The sequence below is a fragment of the Camelus ferus genome, chromosome 34, assembly GCF_009834535.1.
Source record: "Camelus ferus isolate YT-003-E chromosome 34, BCGSAC_Cfer_1.0, whole genome shotgun sequence".
NCBI lineage: Eukaryota > Metazoa > Chordata > Mammalia > Artiodactyla > Camelidae > Camelus > Camelus ferus.
The window spans coordinates 12,098,820-12,115,022 of NC_045729.1; the positions used below are offsets into that span (position 1 = coordinate 12,098,820).

General features: G+C 40.3%; 1 long non-coding RNA gene across 1 annotated transcript in view; it reads right to left on the reverse strand.

Moving 5' to 3' along the window:
- The window catches only part of LOC116661308, a 29,657-nt gene extending 20,418 nt beyond the window's left edge, over positions 1-9,239 (reverse strand). The window contains exon 1 of the long non-coding RNA XR_004317180.1: positions 8,912-9,239. This is a non-coding gene — a long non-coding RNA (uncharacterized LOC116661308). The remainder of the gene's footprint in view (positions 1-8,911) is intronic.
- Positions 9,240-16,203: the final 6,964 nt, after the last annotated feature.

The following is a 16,203-nucleotide window of genomic DNA, read 5'->3' on the forward strand; positions in this document are numbered from 1 at the left end:
GGCCAAGGGAGAACCCAAAAGACATTGAAAAAGTGTAAAGATTTTATCCTATACGTAATGGGGGAACTATTAAAGAATTTTGCACAGAGAAAACAACATGATTGGATTTGTGTGTTAAGGTCATTCTGCTAACAATGTGTCAGATGGATTAAGGAAAATCAAGGCTAGGTGGGTAGAAATGAATGTGTCCACTGAAATCATTCAAATGCGATCATTCAAACGAGAACTCAAGCAGTGACAGAAGGATGAAGGAGAGGATGGACAGGTAATATTTTAAAACTGTTAAAGAGATGAAATTAACAGACCATGTTGGGTCATTCTAGGTGAGGACAGCGTAGAAGAAGAAATACAGAACAACTCTCAGGTTCTGACCTGGGCAATTACATTAACAATGATGTCATTTTCTCATATACAACATGTAGGAAGACAGGACAGCAGAAAAGAGGATAAATATTAAATATATTGAGTTTGGGACATTCAGGTAGATAGAGCTATCTAATAATATAGAAGATGTACTATTCTGGAACCCAGAAAAAGAAGTTTCACCTGGAGATAAGATTTGGGGTCATTAACTAATTGTTGTTAGGGTGTATGTGCTAAGAAGAAAGGGGGAGTCTAGGATACAGCTCTGGAGAACACCAATATTTATGGAGTAGGTGGAGGAAACAGCTCTAGTAGAAAAAGAACTGCATGAAGGTGAAGTCAAGGAAGCCAATAGAGAGAAAAAGTTTTAAGAAAAAGGAAATAATCAACAAGGTTCTGCAAAACATGCTTCTAATGCATTCAGTCTCTAGAAGGTCATTGACAACCTCAGCAAGGGGGAATTTGCAATAGACTGAGGTGTGAAACGGAAATCGGTCTTATTCATCACTGAATTCCCATCACCTAGCACAATATTGGCCCTCTTTCTTTGTTTAGTAAATAGTTATTGATGAGTACATGATGTGTCTTTTTCAAGGTCTCCTAACAGTGAGCAGCAGAATCGTTGCTCTTTGGTTGTGCTCAGAATGCAGCAATTCTCTCTCTCTGACCTGAAAGCTTATCTGATAGACATAGCCTATACTGTTTACATTCTGTGCTCCTACTCTGTTATTTTCATTAGGATTTTAAAACAAAGTTCTTTTCTTTGTCAAATAGTTTAAAATAAAATTTTAATACTTTAAAAAAATTTTAATTGTGGTAAAAAAAATTAAATTTACCATCTTAACCATTTTTAAGTGTTCAGTTCCCTGATGTTAAGTGTATTCACATTGTTGTGCAACAGATCTATAGAACTTTTTTATTGCGCAAGACTGAAATTCTGTATCAATTGAACAACCCCTTATTTCTCTCTCCCCGGCCCCTGGCAACCACCATTTCACTCTGTTTCTATGAGTTTGGCCGCTCTACATACTTCATATAAGTGGAATCCTATATAGAGTATTTGTCTTTTTGTGATGGGGCTTATTGTTCTCAAGCTTCAGCCCTGTTGTACGGTATAAAATGAACCTGTTTTTTAAACATGATTTCAGCCTTTTTCTCTCCAAAATTCTAAGAATCCAACACCACATTAAATCATCCAATTTCAAGTTAAGTAGGAATCACAAGGGCAGAATCACAAGGGCTTGTCTATCTAGTTTGTGAGTTTCTAAAAAGGGAAGAAATCATTCTTCTTGTAAATAATTCAGTGACAGGGAACCCACTAACTTTGAGGGTACTTATCCCATTTCTACAATAAGCCTCACCATTTTGAGAGTTAACACTACTGTACTCTCTATTCTGTTCTGGGGATGCATTCGTTGAAATTCTAGAATTTGACAGAAATAAGGCAGCTATCAGTTTAGAGCACGGATTTTCCTCAAAACCTCATAACTTTCTGCAAGTCCCCTTTGTCTTCCTGGCAACCAGCCATTCTATTCCTTGTACCATTAAACTGTGGTTACTTATTAATTTACCCCCCTGAGATGACTTCAGTAACAATGTTTTACAAATAGGTTGAGCTCTCCCGTTTGAGGGAGTGAAAAAAAGGAGCAGAGTAAAAGGAGAGGGCTCGACTTCATCCCTAAAGACCAGACACAAAAGAAAAAGCAGTCTAGTAGCTCAGCCGCTGATGGTTCCCTCGTATACTACAAGATTTTACAGTAATTAAGCTCTCAGTATCCAACTCAGCACAACTGCAGTTGCCAACAGCATTTCAGATACAGAACGCCTAAAGCGTATTTCCAGACATTCTCATTTGTAACTTGGGCAACAGAAAATTTGATAATGAAAAACAATGATGTCTGCCCTCCCGCGTAAACAGAAGATGGGAACGATCTTTGTGCTTCTCCCTGCACTTTCTCCATCCTGCCACACGTGTATCCCGCAAGAACTGGGTTAATCTTAGCGGATGTGGGTCTTCCTCTGGGCCAGGTACAAAAGTCTAGACTCCTGAGGGCAAACATGCTTAGTTATTTTCACTAGAGTTGAACAAATAAGCAGTAAATCTTTCTTTAAAACTTGAGCTGATCCTCAACAGAACCTTTTAGGAAGTTCCAAAAGGTTTCGTTGCCTCAAGTTTTCAACCGGGGGTTTTCTCTTTGTTTTCCTGTTGTCTGTAAGCCAATCCTCGTCTTTAAAAAAAAAATTTGTTTTGAGGAAGATTTTATCAGCACTCCATATAAAATATGAGAAAATATTCCAAGATTTACTCTGTATACAATTACCTAAAATATCTTTTGAAGTTTTTGCCAGGCAAGTTTTTCCACCATAGAACACAAGCAGTTCAGACAGTACTGTGACCTTGTTACTAGTATTTATTAAGACTTCCTCTTTAAGAAGACCGATAAGGGTACACTGAGATTCATAGAAATTCCTTTATATGGAAGATGCTAACACGTGTTCATTTTACTCATCGGTCTATTCAGATATACGCTCTCTTGAGTATCCTTCATAACTGTTCCCGATGCCCAAGAACCCAGGCTTAGGTTATGAAGTATGACTTGAGTTTTCACTAAACTATGTGTTTCTGCTCTAGGATGAAGCTGACCCTATTCCCAGGCTTTCTGCAGTTTTAAGTTATATCCTCTCAGCCTTCTGACTCACATGTGAGGCACAGCTGTCCAACAATAGTAATTCTTGACACTTTCAAGAACACAATTACAAAGTATGTTCTCATGTGTTGCCTTAACACAACATACTGAGATAACCAGGGCTGGAGACATAGCCACATTTTATAGATCAGGAGCTTAAAGATAATTTTGTGGTCTAAAGACCAAGAGGTGGGCAGAGTGGAGATCAGATTCTTGGTTTCCTGACTGTAAATTGTGGTTTTCCTTCTGGTTATCTGTGTAAGCCCTAGAGGGAACGTGACACTGTTTCCATATTTCTTCTTCCTTTCAGTTGTCTTTCTCTCCCCCATCCCCATCTCTGTCTTCCCCTCAGTCTGTCTTCTGTGGTTCTCCACAAGTTACCTCTGCCCATAATAGCCTGTGCGTATTTACCCTCTGTAGCCACTCCCTGAGGCTTCCTGAGCTGATGATTTTCCGGAGCTCCAGAAACCTCTCATTTTTCTCAATGCCCTGCTAGACTGGTGTGGCCAGTTCATAGAGTGACTAATGGGAGATAATAGTTTAGTGCAGTGCTTCTCAATCAGGGTGATTTTTTCCCCCTTTGGGGACATTTGACAGTGTCTAGAGGCATTTTGTGCTACTGGCATCTAATGGATAGAGGCCAGGGACGCTGTTAAACATCATTCAATGCACAAGACAGCCCCCCACCCAAGACAAAGAATTACCTAACCCCAAATGCCAACAGTGCCCCCAAATGTTAAGATGGAAAAACCTTGGCTCAAAGCAATAACCCATCATCCCATAATATTTATTACAAGCCTTTACCCAAAAGAATGGCCAAGGTGGTATTTTTGTCACAATGGTAGTCAAAAAAGATAATAGATTTCAGGGAGTGATGAGGGCAGCAAAAGAGGGTGATGTTTTTAGTCAGATCATGGACACAATAGCTTGGTTGAGTTGTGTGAACTGATCATTCGTAACCCCACAATGCCACATTGACTTTGCAGGGTTGCTTTTCGGCAACATAGCAGAGATTTGCCATGAGATGAAAGCTGAGAAAATAAATGTGACCATGGAGTTCTCCATCTCAGAAACACTCAAGGTTTGTCATGTGTGTGCCCCACAATGAATCTCCTGCTTCCAGAGGTGAGTTCTGGGCAAATGAGTCCCAAGCAACTCCATGAAATGATTATAGGATGGGCAACACCCTTGAGAATTAAGAGACAAAAAAATATTTTCGATGTGGTACCCCCTGGTGAGGAACACATTGCAGACATGAGAACTTGAACATGAAATCCATAGTCTGCTTTTGCTGGATCTATCAGAGCTGGAGATTATCTAATTCCATTCCATCTATAGAATAAAGTATTTATAAAAATTCATTTGGAGACCTGCAGTAGGTAAATTTCTAACAAACCGTGTGAAATTCCATTTCATCTCAGGGACAAAGAAAAACTTGCTCTCAGCTACGAGTTTCCTTTCTTTCTTTGACATCATCAATTCTGTTCTTGGTTCCTCCTGTCTACCCTCACGTGGGACCATCTCAAAGGACAAAGATATTCTTTCACCCTGTTGTCCCTCCAATTTCATGTTCACAACGTGAATTTACAATATTTTGAATGAACTATCATTACTTAATTCTAATGCTTTTTTGAAAGAACATTTTCCTTAAACTTCTTACTTTCCGACTCCAATTCTCTCATTCGGAAGAAATTTCCCCGGTCCCACTTAGCCAAATCCAGGGACCACGCTTTGTGATCCAGCTTCTGGACTCCTGTTTCACATTTGATGCTTTTCCATGCTCTCTGCTTAACTGCTTTCCAGTGTCAGCTACAGAGGCATTTAGTTTTTCTCTTTCCTCTCTTGTTGCTTCTTCATGTCACCAGAACATTACCTACACACACATCACTGCTTTTTCTTCCTTTTGTACTATAGGATTGAAATTATATGGGTATATAAGTTCTACTCACCACTACTCATGGAAAACTGCATTTACCTTGAGTTTTCATCCCAATTAACTATAACCCATCAGTCACAGTCTGACCCAGCTACTGAGATAAATGGGCTGGAGGTTTCCTAACAGTTCTTTCCGTAATCAATTTTGAGCAAAACTACTGGTGAGGGGTGTGTGTGTGTGTGTGTGTGTGTCTCAGAAAAAGTGAGAAAGAAGATTATTCTTAGGTATTTAAGAAAAGACGTTTTTTTCTTAAGTACATTTCCAGGTTCAAACTTAAGGACCACACTAAGACAAGAAGGATTTAGGGCTGTGTTGCTTTCAGTTCACTACTGGAGTCTCCTCCAATGGCTAACAGTTTTTTACCCTTTAGCAAGGATAAATTTTTGTTTTGTTTAGAAAAACCCTTTGCTGTTGGCAGTAGCAGATATTTCAAGGGAGGATAGAATGAAGGCAGTGGACAGAACTATGTGACAGAACATTTTCCTTAAGGTTTTTTTCCCCAAAAATGGAAGGATGGGGGTCATTTAGGATAAGAAAAATAAGGTATATTTTGACCTCCACAAAGCAAACTCTACTTTACCATCCCACAGAGCCTACTGAAGTAAAACCAGTGAGTGTCAAGTCAGTATTACTAGCAGTCTGTTTTTGTCTGGAAAGCCTAATTTAAAAAATAGTCAAATAAGAACTTCATGTGAAAGTATACATTTTATTTTTATAATACAATACTGTTTAGAAGGTTAAATGAATCCACCCAGTGAAAGGAAATACAAAGGCTTTAAGCCTTTCAATGTGCTGCCCCCTAGTGAGCATTTGTATAAAAGACAGCACTGCCTGAACTCTTTGTGCTACAAGCCAAGGGCCCCGCCACAGCCCGCCGGCCAGGTTGGTGGTGGTGTGTGGAGGTGACCCGAAGTGGCAGGAAACCCACCACGGAGCCTGAGGCAGAAGGGCAGAGACCGGAAAATCAGAGACCAAAACTGGGGTGGAATGACTGCTTATTAGAAGTTCCTCTGATGCATTAATAGATTTTTGTGGACTAAGCCAGGCCAGGCTTAAGCCATGGCAAGTTCCAGTGATAACCCAGGCACTCTGTTTTGGACACCAGGGACTAATGGGAGTGACTGAGAGGCAGTGAGCAAGAAGCTGGCTTACCAGCTAGTGGTAAAAAACAAACAAAGAAATAAACTTGAAGTTCACATACAACCTGAACGCTCTCTGACAGGGCTGGCTGGCTGTCTACAAATATTCCAACTTCCCCATGTTACCTTCTCTTCATAAGTGGCATCTTCTCGCCTCCTTTTAATCTCTAGAGTTATCCTCACTCCACAACAAAATTATTGTGTGTAAGGGGGGAACTCAGAGTGGCACTTAGGCCATGTTGGGAGGGTCAGGTCAGGCCCTGAGAGTTCGTGGGTCCAACATCAGGCCATCTGCCAGAGAAGAGATGTGGGTAAGCAGAACCCAGCTTACAAAGGATGAGGAGTGCAGAGATTTGACCACGCCAGTGAATACTGAACCTTCTGTTCCAGCATCCTAAGGCAGCCTGCTGTTTCCTTCATGGGTATGGAATATAAGATTAACATCCCCAAGAATACAAAAAGGCAAAATGCATTTTAGATGCCATCTCTTTTTAATAGCAACATATCCCTTTGGCAGCATTTTCATCATCATCATTATTATTACTAATGTAGGAAACATACTAACCACTATTTCTGAATACCTACTGTATCTTTCTTTAATTCTAAAAATGAATAACCCTGGATATAAATTTAATTGCCCAGAGAGTGCTGCTCAGAGAGTTGCCCCTGATTAGGAAACTAGCACATGGTACACGGCAGTCCTGAGACTTGAACTGTCTTGTCTGAAACTCAAGACTCAGACACGGAAACACAGAGGACGATTGGAGTGATGCAGCCACGAGACAGGGCACACCAGGGACTGCTGGGAGCCACCAGAAACCAGGAAGAACAAGGATATTTCTTCTCCCAGAGACTTTGGGAGGACTGCAACCCTGCCAACACCTCGCCTTTGGACTTAGCCTCCTGAGCGAAGAGAGAATGAATTTCTGCTGTTTTAAGCCACCCATTTTTGTGGTACTTTCTCACGGCAGCCCTAGGTAACTAACATAACCCTCATCACTAATTGATTTATCCATGTCATTATCCCCTTGAACGCTGAAAAAGCAGAGAATCTGAGAGAATGAAGTGGAAAACGGTCAACTGTCAGTGGCTGCTGAAAGCACAGGAGCAAAAGGCGTCCTAAGTGGTGGCAGGGCAAATCCGGAGACCCAGGGACCGAGGGGAAGGCGGACGGATGAAAAGGACAGGTCAAAAATACACATTCACCTACATGTGGGATCTATAAAAAAGACACTGATGAGCTTATTTACAAAACAGGAAGAGACTCACAAACATAGAAAACAAACTTACAGTTACCAGACGGGGGTGGGGAGGGATAAATCAGGAGTTCAGGATTAGCAGATTCAAACTACTGTATACAGAATAGCTAAACAGCAAGCTCCTACTGTACAGCACAGGGAACTGTATTCAATAGCTTGTGATAACCTATAATGAAAAAATACGAAGAGGAATATATATATATATATATATATATATATATACGTATGAGTGAATCACTATGCCGACACCAGAAACATTGTAAATTGACTATACTTCAATAAAAAAATATGATTTTCAAGTGAGACCATCTGCTGTTCACTTTTGTCAAAGGGTCCTGTTGATGGTAGTCAGTCCTGCCGATTGCCTAAGAATCGTTTAGGAAAGTTAACATGCTTAGAGGATTTCTTTCTTTTTTTTTTTTTTTTTTTTTTTTGTATTGAGGTATAGTCCGTTTACAATATATTAGTCTCAGGGGTACAACATAGTGGTTTAATATTTTTATAGACTATATTCCAATTAAAGTTATGAAAAAATAATGGCTATATGTCCCCATGCTGCACAATATGAACTTGTTGCTTACTTATTCTATACATAGCAGTTTGTGTCCCTTAATCCCACCCCCAGCCCACCCTTCCTCCCTTCCCCCGCCCCACAGGTAACCACTAGTTTGCACTCTGTATCTGTGAGTGTGTTTTTGTTCTGTTATATTAATTCGTTTGTTTTATTTTTAGATTCCACATATAAGTGATAACATAAAGTATGCGTCATTCTTGGTCTGACTTACTTCACTAAGCATAATAACCCCTAGAGGGTGTTTTTAAAATTACTGTATTTCTTTAAAGTTATGCTTTAGATATTTTATGTAAATAAAACCAGTTTTTCCAATAAAAACAGCATTTAACAAACTTTGATTCTGATATGCTAAAGCAAAACATACATTTTAGATAGATGAGTGAATTTTCACAAAATAAATAAACTTCAAAACTGATATTCGTATGAAGGCCTTCCTAAAGTCAACAGTAAATGTACGTTTATATTAGTTCTAGCCAGGAAACGCTTTCAAAACGGTATTTGTACAAACAGTTCTTTGCTCAAGGTTTCATAAAATCCTTAGTGAATACTTTTCGGGGCTCTTTAGAAAAACAAAGTTGGAGTTAAAGTTAATTGCTTTCTCAGAATAAGCAAGCAGGAGTCTTGGATGGAGGGTGGAAATCCTTTCTAGTCTCATTCATTATTAAGGAAGAAACAAAAGGACTTCACAGTTTAATAAGAGGAGCCTTGTGCAGAAAGTCAGGGGGCTCCAGTTGCCCAGGCTCTGGCAGTGATTTACTGTATGACTTAAAGGTGAACATTCATCTCCCGCCGTCTCAAGTTTCAGCTTACTTTTCTCTGTGTAACACGGGACAAGTTATATAATAATGCTCTACCTCAGTTTCCTCATCTATTAAATTAAATAACGCCACCTACTTGCAGAGTTGCTCTGAAGAGTAAATGCGCTAATATCTCGAAAGCATTTAGAGCCACACCTGGCACAGAAGAGCTGGCAGCAGTGGTTGCAGTATTCCATGTCTTCTCTCCCTTTTGAAATTTTAAGCTTCTTGAGGACAGGGTTCCTATCTTCCTCATCTTGGGATCTCTCAAAATACCTAGAAAAGTATCTCACATAGAGTAGTTGCTCAGTAATTATTTACTGACCTGAATTTAAACATCAAGAAAGCATCAAAGACAAGGGTTATATACTATCTAGGTTGTTGGAATTGTATTCATTTGATTTTTTTTTTTTTTTTTTTGAAATCGAGTTATCTGGGAAAATAAGAGCAAACATCTATGGGGAAAACATCTGTGAGCAGAGCATTCCCATGAGAAAGTTTCTATCAGGTTGGGAAAATGCTGTTAAGAGTCTTCTCCCAACGAGGGCAGGAGACGCTTAATCTCTCTGGGCATCAGTCTCTGCTCTCTTAGAGGAGCCTGGAATACACCCTCCTCTTCTTTCCACTTCCTCCTTCCCAGCCCCACGCCTCACCCCAGCCTCTCTCCCACTCTGCTGGAAGCCTCCTTCTCCCAAGAGAACTCATTACAAAATCCTTTATTACTTTAGCTTTATTGCCTTTAGCTCTGGAAACAGTGCGCTTTTCGGCAGTAATTATATTTCATTTATAAATATTATCTCTAAGAGAATAGCTCATAGCTCTTTGGTAATGCTATCTGTAATTCTGTAGCTGCTAAATTTATGTGTCAACTAGAATCTTGAAGCAAACAAAGTTTATACATTGATTCCTGTAGAATCATGTAAGGTCTTGCTAGACTCTTCATACTGCTCACATAAGAACAGCCGAGTCCATCAGCTCAGCCAGCAGGAAAATTAAAAATACGATTGAACATTCTGAGCAGTCTTCAAGAACCTGAACAAAATCAACGTGAACGTCAGTTGTTTCGTGAAGAAGTCAGGTTACATGTTACTCAGCCTCCAAAGGGGTTCATGTGGTTTTTCCCAAGTTAGCTTCAAGTTAGCTTTTCCCATTAAAAAAAAAAAAAGGTTCAGATAGAAAGAGGCTTTAACCTTCCCAGCAAAGAGTCGAGGAATTGTAAAGAAGAATATAAACCCCAGATAGCTCTACTGACCTCCGTAGAGGGTCAGCAGCTGGAAACGCTTCTCTGTAGGAAGTTACCGCCCACTCTGACGTCGTAGCTGTAATGATGGTGTCACCGCGGAGCTGACATCCTATTTTGGTGGTTGGACCCTATTTGCACACGGAGGGGTCCCCGAGGAAAGCTACAACTTCCCAACACCAGAGAGTACTCAATGTCGGCAGACATCCGCATTCTTTGAAGATATTTGCTTTCTCTCGACAGGTTAGCGTTCTGCACCTGTAAACCACATGCACTCTGAGGACAGAACTTGTCTGCTTTTTATATAAAAAAACTGTTGGGGTCAGACTAGCTGTGTCGCTTTCTTCCGTCTATAAAATGGACCGTAGTTGCAAAGACTAAATGCGTCAATACAACTGAAGGACCTAGCCCCTCCTAAGAGATCAATGAGTGTTTGTTCTTATTATTTAAACTTATTTTTATTTAGAATAATGATCAGGAGTTATTTCATTCTGAATTGTCACATTACGCAGAATTATCGTTGAGGTCTCCCTTAGCTCTTGCTGCCTTGATTTCACTCAGCTCCTGCCAAGCTGCTGCCACCAACTTTCCTGTCCTGAAGAGACATTTTGACCACTGTCTCCCCATGGCCTCAATTCCACTAGTCCTCGAAGGAGGAAGCATCTCTCTTTTTTTAATTAAAAGACCAAACAAGAATAAAAAACCATTGCAATCTGGAAAGAAAGATAATGCAGAACACAGGATTCCACAGTGACTTGTTAACTACTTTTAAGGGAACTGAGGTCCCCGGGGAGACTCTGCAGTCCCAGGGTTGGGGGCGGGGAGACTCTACAGTCCCAGGTTTGGGGGCAGGGAGGCTCTGCTTCTGGAAGAGCAAGGCATTTAGGCAGCTCGTCCCCTATTCATGCTGGAATTCCTGTTTCCTCAAGACTGGTTGAAGAGTGGATCCCAATTCTCCCCGAACTTTCCATCTCTGTGCTCCCTCCCCAAATTAATGAGCAACCCTTTTTCACCTAAGGATTTTTATTACTAATCACTATAGAGTAAAAGAATGATGATGCCTGAATTTAAAAAAAAAAAATTTTTTTTTTTTTAAACAAAAAGTGAAATTAGGAAGCTGCAAAGTTCCCAAAGTTCTTGTGAAACTCTGGGGTTTTGACCCGGAATGCCCTCCTTGCATGGAGTCCAGACCCCACTGCCCTCCAGTCCTTGTGTCAGTCTTAAAGTGGAACTTACCAAAGTACCATCCATTACCAAACCTTCTCCAAACCCTTTTCTTTCTCAAGACTCTTCAAACTAGGAACAAGGACATAATTAAGGTGAATGAATTAGGCTCTTCCCAAATGAGTGACCTGTTCCCCAGAGGAATTCCAGGTTTTCATCTCTCATTTGCTATATAATTCTGGAATATAGTCTCTCTGATAAGCACTTTATGGGACTAGGGAATGTGAACGTATTCAGATCGGAAGATCCAAAAGAATGGGATGTAGGAAACCCGGGTGTGTTTTCTGAATTTTCTCTACCATCTCTGGATGATTCCCCTCCTAGACACAAATTAAGAATGAACCTACTCTGCTGGAAAATGAAAAAATAGGCTTAGAAATTTACTCCTCCATTTCTCTGAGATGAGCTACTGAAGCCTCTAATTACGTTCCTTTTCACTGACAAGAATGTTGCTAAACTTCTGCGTATAATTTCCCTCCCTTTCCCATTTCCCCAGTGGCCTTTGCACCTGTTTTACTAAGAATAATAAGTTTAGCCAAATCTATAGTCGTTCTGCAGAGAGAACAAATCTGACTCCATATTGGATCTGTTTCTTTTACTTTCAACTTTGTATTCTATTGCTTTTGCTACAAGTTAATCACTAAAACAGTGTTGCCAGCAACTTAAAGCTACCCACATAATGTACACATCACATACAAGTTATATACATAATGCACATGTTTCATTCAAGTTACATACACACATACATAATGGCCCATCTCCGGAACCCTTCCTCCCGTGCCTGAGCACTAAGCTAAAATACCTTTGTTTAGCTCTCAGAAAACCTCCCTACCCGACCCACCTGGGCATGGCTGCAGGAAAGAAGAAATTAACTCATCCCCTCCAGAGTCTGGTCCCAACCAGGAAATATTTGCAACCACTTATTGCCTTTTTCACTTTACCTCCTAACCCCACCCCCTCTTCGTTCTATGAAGGAAACTAGCAACCAAACCTGGGCAAGATGGTTCTTTGGAACACAGGTTTGCCACCTTTTCGGTCTGCAGGCTTTCCAAATAAAGTGGCTATTCCTTGCCCAAACACCTCGCCCCAACACCTCACCCCTTGATTTATTGGCCTATCATGTGTCATGCTGTTTGGAATAAGCTCTTCAGTTTTATTAAGCATGTATTGTTATACTAGTTTTATAACACTAATTTTTTAATAAAATGTTATTTTAAGAACCATCCCTCAGACCCCTCCCCATTCCTACACCTCATATTTATTCTCCCCCAGATATCTGTCCAACCTGTGACTGAGCTTGGAAGGAACATGGAGCTGATGTAACAAAATGGCCCAAAAGATTGACCAAGTGACAATATCATGAGTGACCGGTCATTTCATCCTCTGGGCCTCAAGCTGCTTCTTCTGTAAAATGAGGGCAGGTAGTGAACAATTTAAAGTTTCTTCCAGTATTAACACATCCTAAGGGTGTACGTGCACATTTATTCCTTCCTGCATTTGTTTTTGTCAGCACAAGACTGCAAAGCTAAACGTCCACAAGATGGCAGCCTAAGTCCGGTTCTATAAACATTCTGTTTTTGTTTTTGTTTTTTTATAATTCTCTTAATCTTGCTGATAGAAATTACACAGCATAAAGAACTAAGAGATGTATTTTGAGGAAAAGTTCAGAAAGGCCATAAACAACACCCAACCTCCCCCAAGCTTCAAGCATTTACTAAACCTCTCCAATAGTATGTGAATTACATTGCCACAAATCCTAATAGCCTGAGTGTTAACGTGTTTTCACAATAGAAATCACAAAACAGTATTTCTCTGGTTTGGACCTCCCCTGTCTGCTGCCCGCTACCATAAGCCCTCCAGTTATTTCTGAGACGCGTGACAGGTGCTTCAGCAAGCAAACCCTTTAGCATCTTCATTTCTGTATTAGCCAGTGTTCTGCCAGAGAAATAGAGTGAGTAGGATATATACAAATTAAAATTTTTATTGCAAGAAACTGACGTATGTAATTGTAGGGGATGGCTGGGCACGTCTGCAATCTTCCGGGCAGGCTGTCAGAAGGGCAGGGTGGAAACTCGAAGGCAGGAGCTGATGTCCACGGGACAAATTTCTTCAGGGAAACCTCAGTTCTACTCTTGAGGCATTACAACTGATTGGATCAGATCCACCCAGATTGGGGGGGACCATCTCTTTTAAATCAACTGATTGTAGCTGTTAATCACCCCTACGAAATACCTTCACAGCCATACCATTGATTGAATAACTCAGCACTGTAGCCTTGCCAAGTTGATAACTAACCATCATAAACGTAAAACTAACCATCATCATTTTCTTGCCATTTTCCTTTCTTTTTGCTTGGGGGCTCTTTGGGGCAATGTTGGCTCCCAGTGATGCAGACATTGCTGGTGCTGCTTACATGTGGTGTTTCTGGAACCATCCCTCTATATTACTGAAGCTGCAGCACCCCTCCCCACCCCCCGGATTTGAATATCCTCATGCTCCTTTGGCCTCTTAATTTCATCACCCAGATTTCAGCAACAGGGTCTTTGATTACAGCCTCTCTCATCCCTAGGTCTCAGGACACAGGATAATTCAAGTGGGAAGAACCTAGGACGAACTCATGTACAAACCCACCCTCAGCCACCAGCTGTTTTCTTGGGACTAAACTTGAAAACCTTGACTTTCCCTTCCATTCTCTTAGAATGGATGAATAAAAGTCTAATTCTTGGCGTGGCCCATGAGGCATAAAGCATCTTACCTTTTCTGTCTTGTCTTGCCCTGCGTTCCCACTGCCACCTTGCGCTGTTGCATTCCTTTGTTCAAGTCCTTGAACTTGCCAACGCCACTCCTGCCTGGGGCCTTTCTATGTGCTCTTCCCTCTGCCTGGTGTGTTCCCACCCACACCACACCTTCACCACCCCATCATCTAGGTAAGTACATTTTTTCCTCCAGATCTCACCTCAGGTTGTCATTTCTTCGAGAATGTCTGTCCTGGCAACCTTACCTGGTTATTTCCCCATTAAATACACATCTAGATTTATGTGCTGCAAATAATTACTGAACTTACCACTGTTGAAGTACTTTCTATATGTCAGTTTTGTTTAACATATTTCTTCCCAACCAGAGGTTAAGTGCCACAAAGCCAGGGACTGTGTCTGGATTTGTTCCTTGTTGTGTCTGCAACCCTTAGCAAGAGCACCTGGCACAAATCGAGGCTCAAAAAATTGGGGGGATGAATAATTAGCCTTTGTATTCCTTTCAAGACCCAACACACTGCCATGACAAAGGCAGATAGGGCCACCACAACAAAGGACCACAAACTGGGTGCCTTAAGACAACACAGATTTATTCTCTCACAATTGTGAAGGCTGGAGTCTGCTATGAATGTGTTGGTCAGGCCATGCTCCCTCTAAAACCTGTAGGAGGGACCTTTGCTTCAGCCAGCTTCTGGTGGTACCAGGTGTCTCTTGGCTAGGGCAGCACACCTTCAGTCTCTGCCTGTGTCATCACACGGCCATCTTCCCTGTGTAGGTTTATGCCTGTGTCAAATTCCCCTTTTCTTTTTTTAATTTTTTTAATTAAAAAAATTTTTTTGAAGTGTAGTTGATTTACAATATTAGTTTCAGGTGTACAGCAAAGCAATTCAGTTATACATATACATACATATGTATACACATTCATTTTTAGATGCTTTTCCATTATAGCTTATTACAAGAAGTTGAATATAGTTTCCTGTGCCCAATTCCCCTTTTCTTAAGGACATCTGTCATATTGGATTATGGACTCATTCTACTCCGGGATCACCTCATCTTAAGCTGATTACATCTACAAAGACCCTATTTCCAAATAAAGTTACATTTACAGGTACCAGGAGCTAGGACTTCAGATCTTTCTGAGGGGCATACAATTCAATTCATAACGCAGAGTTTTAAAAAGCAGTTGATGCTAAAGATGCTATTAAATGTATAGAAACTTCTCTAAACTTCAAGTAAAGAATTTAATCACAACTGAATATGTTTTGACTGAGACCATATATGTCTTATTCTCAGAATGTCTCTCCAAACAGTACGACTTTTTGCATTTCTGTGAAACTGATCATTTACATTTTAATGTTTATCTTTTTAACTTGCGTAAATAATAGGTGTAATGAAAGGAACTTTTCAATTTGCGTTCAGAGACCAGCGTTTTAATCATAGTTCTGCTATTTTAACCTAAGTCTTATTCTCCTGTAGTGTAAAACGGTATTAATAACGCACACACTGCATTGTTGTTCTGAAGACTAAGTGAGATTATCGTAAATCATTAGTCATAGGGGGATGTTAAATAAATATTAATTTCTTCCCCTTGTACAGCAAATTTTTGCCATCTGAGAACACATACACACACAGAGATATGCAGACTTTATATACACTATATAGACATATGCATATATAGCATATGTATATAAATGTATTTAAACTATGTGCATATTAAAAGAGCAAAAAACAGGAACTAATATGCTCTAACTCCTCATGATCGCTAATAGAAAACAAAAACATTTATTCACTATATGGAGATTCTGAAAAACAGGGAGCAATAGATTTCTGCTAAACCAGTGAATAATCTATAAGCAAGGAGCTGGTAGACATGTCTTTAATTGAAATTTCTCATGAAATCTCTTGCCTTTGAGGACAAGAGAGAGTATATGTGGAAGTTTCGGCTGAGCTTACCAATGCTGAACCTACAAACATCTAGGTCAGCATAGTATTTTGCCAGTTTTGCCAAGTAAGCATTCATGAACACAAGGCCAATGTGAAGGAGAGTGCCTTTAGGCTAAGATGGGAATGCTAAGTCCGAGTCTTTTAATTCAGTATTTATTCATTCATTCAACAAACATCTGTTGAGGGCTTACTATCTGCCTAGCTCCATGCCAGACACTGAGTGCACCGCCAAGAATAACACTAAAAGCACCGTTTTCATGGAGTTTACATTCTAAGTTCTGAATAGA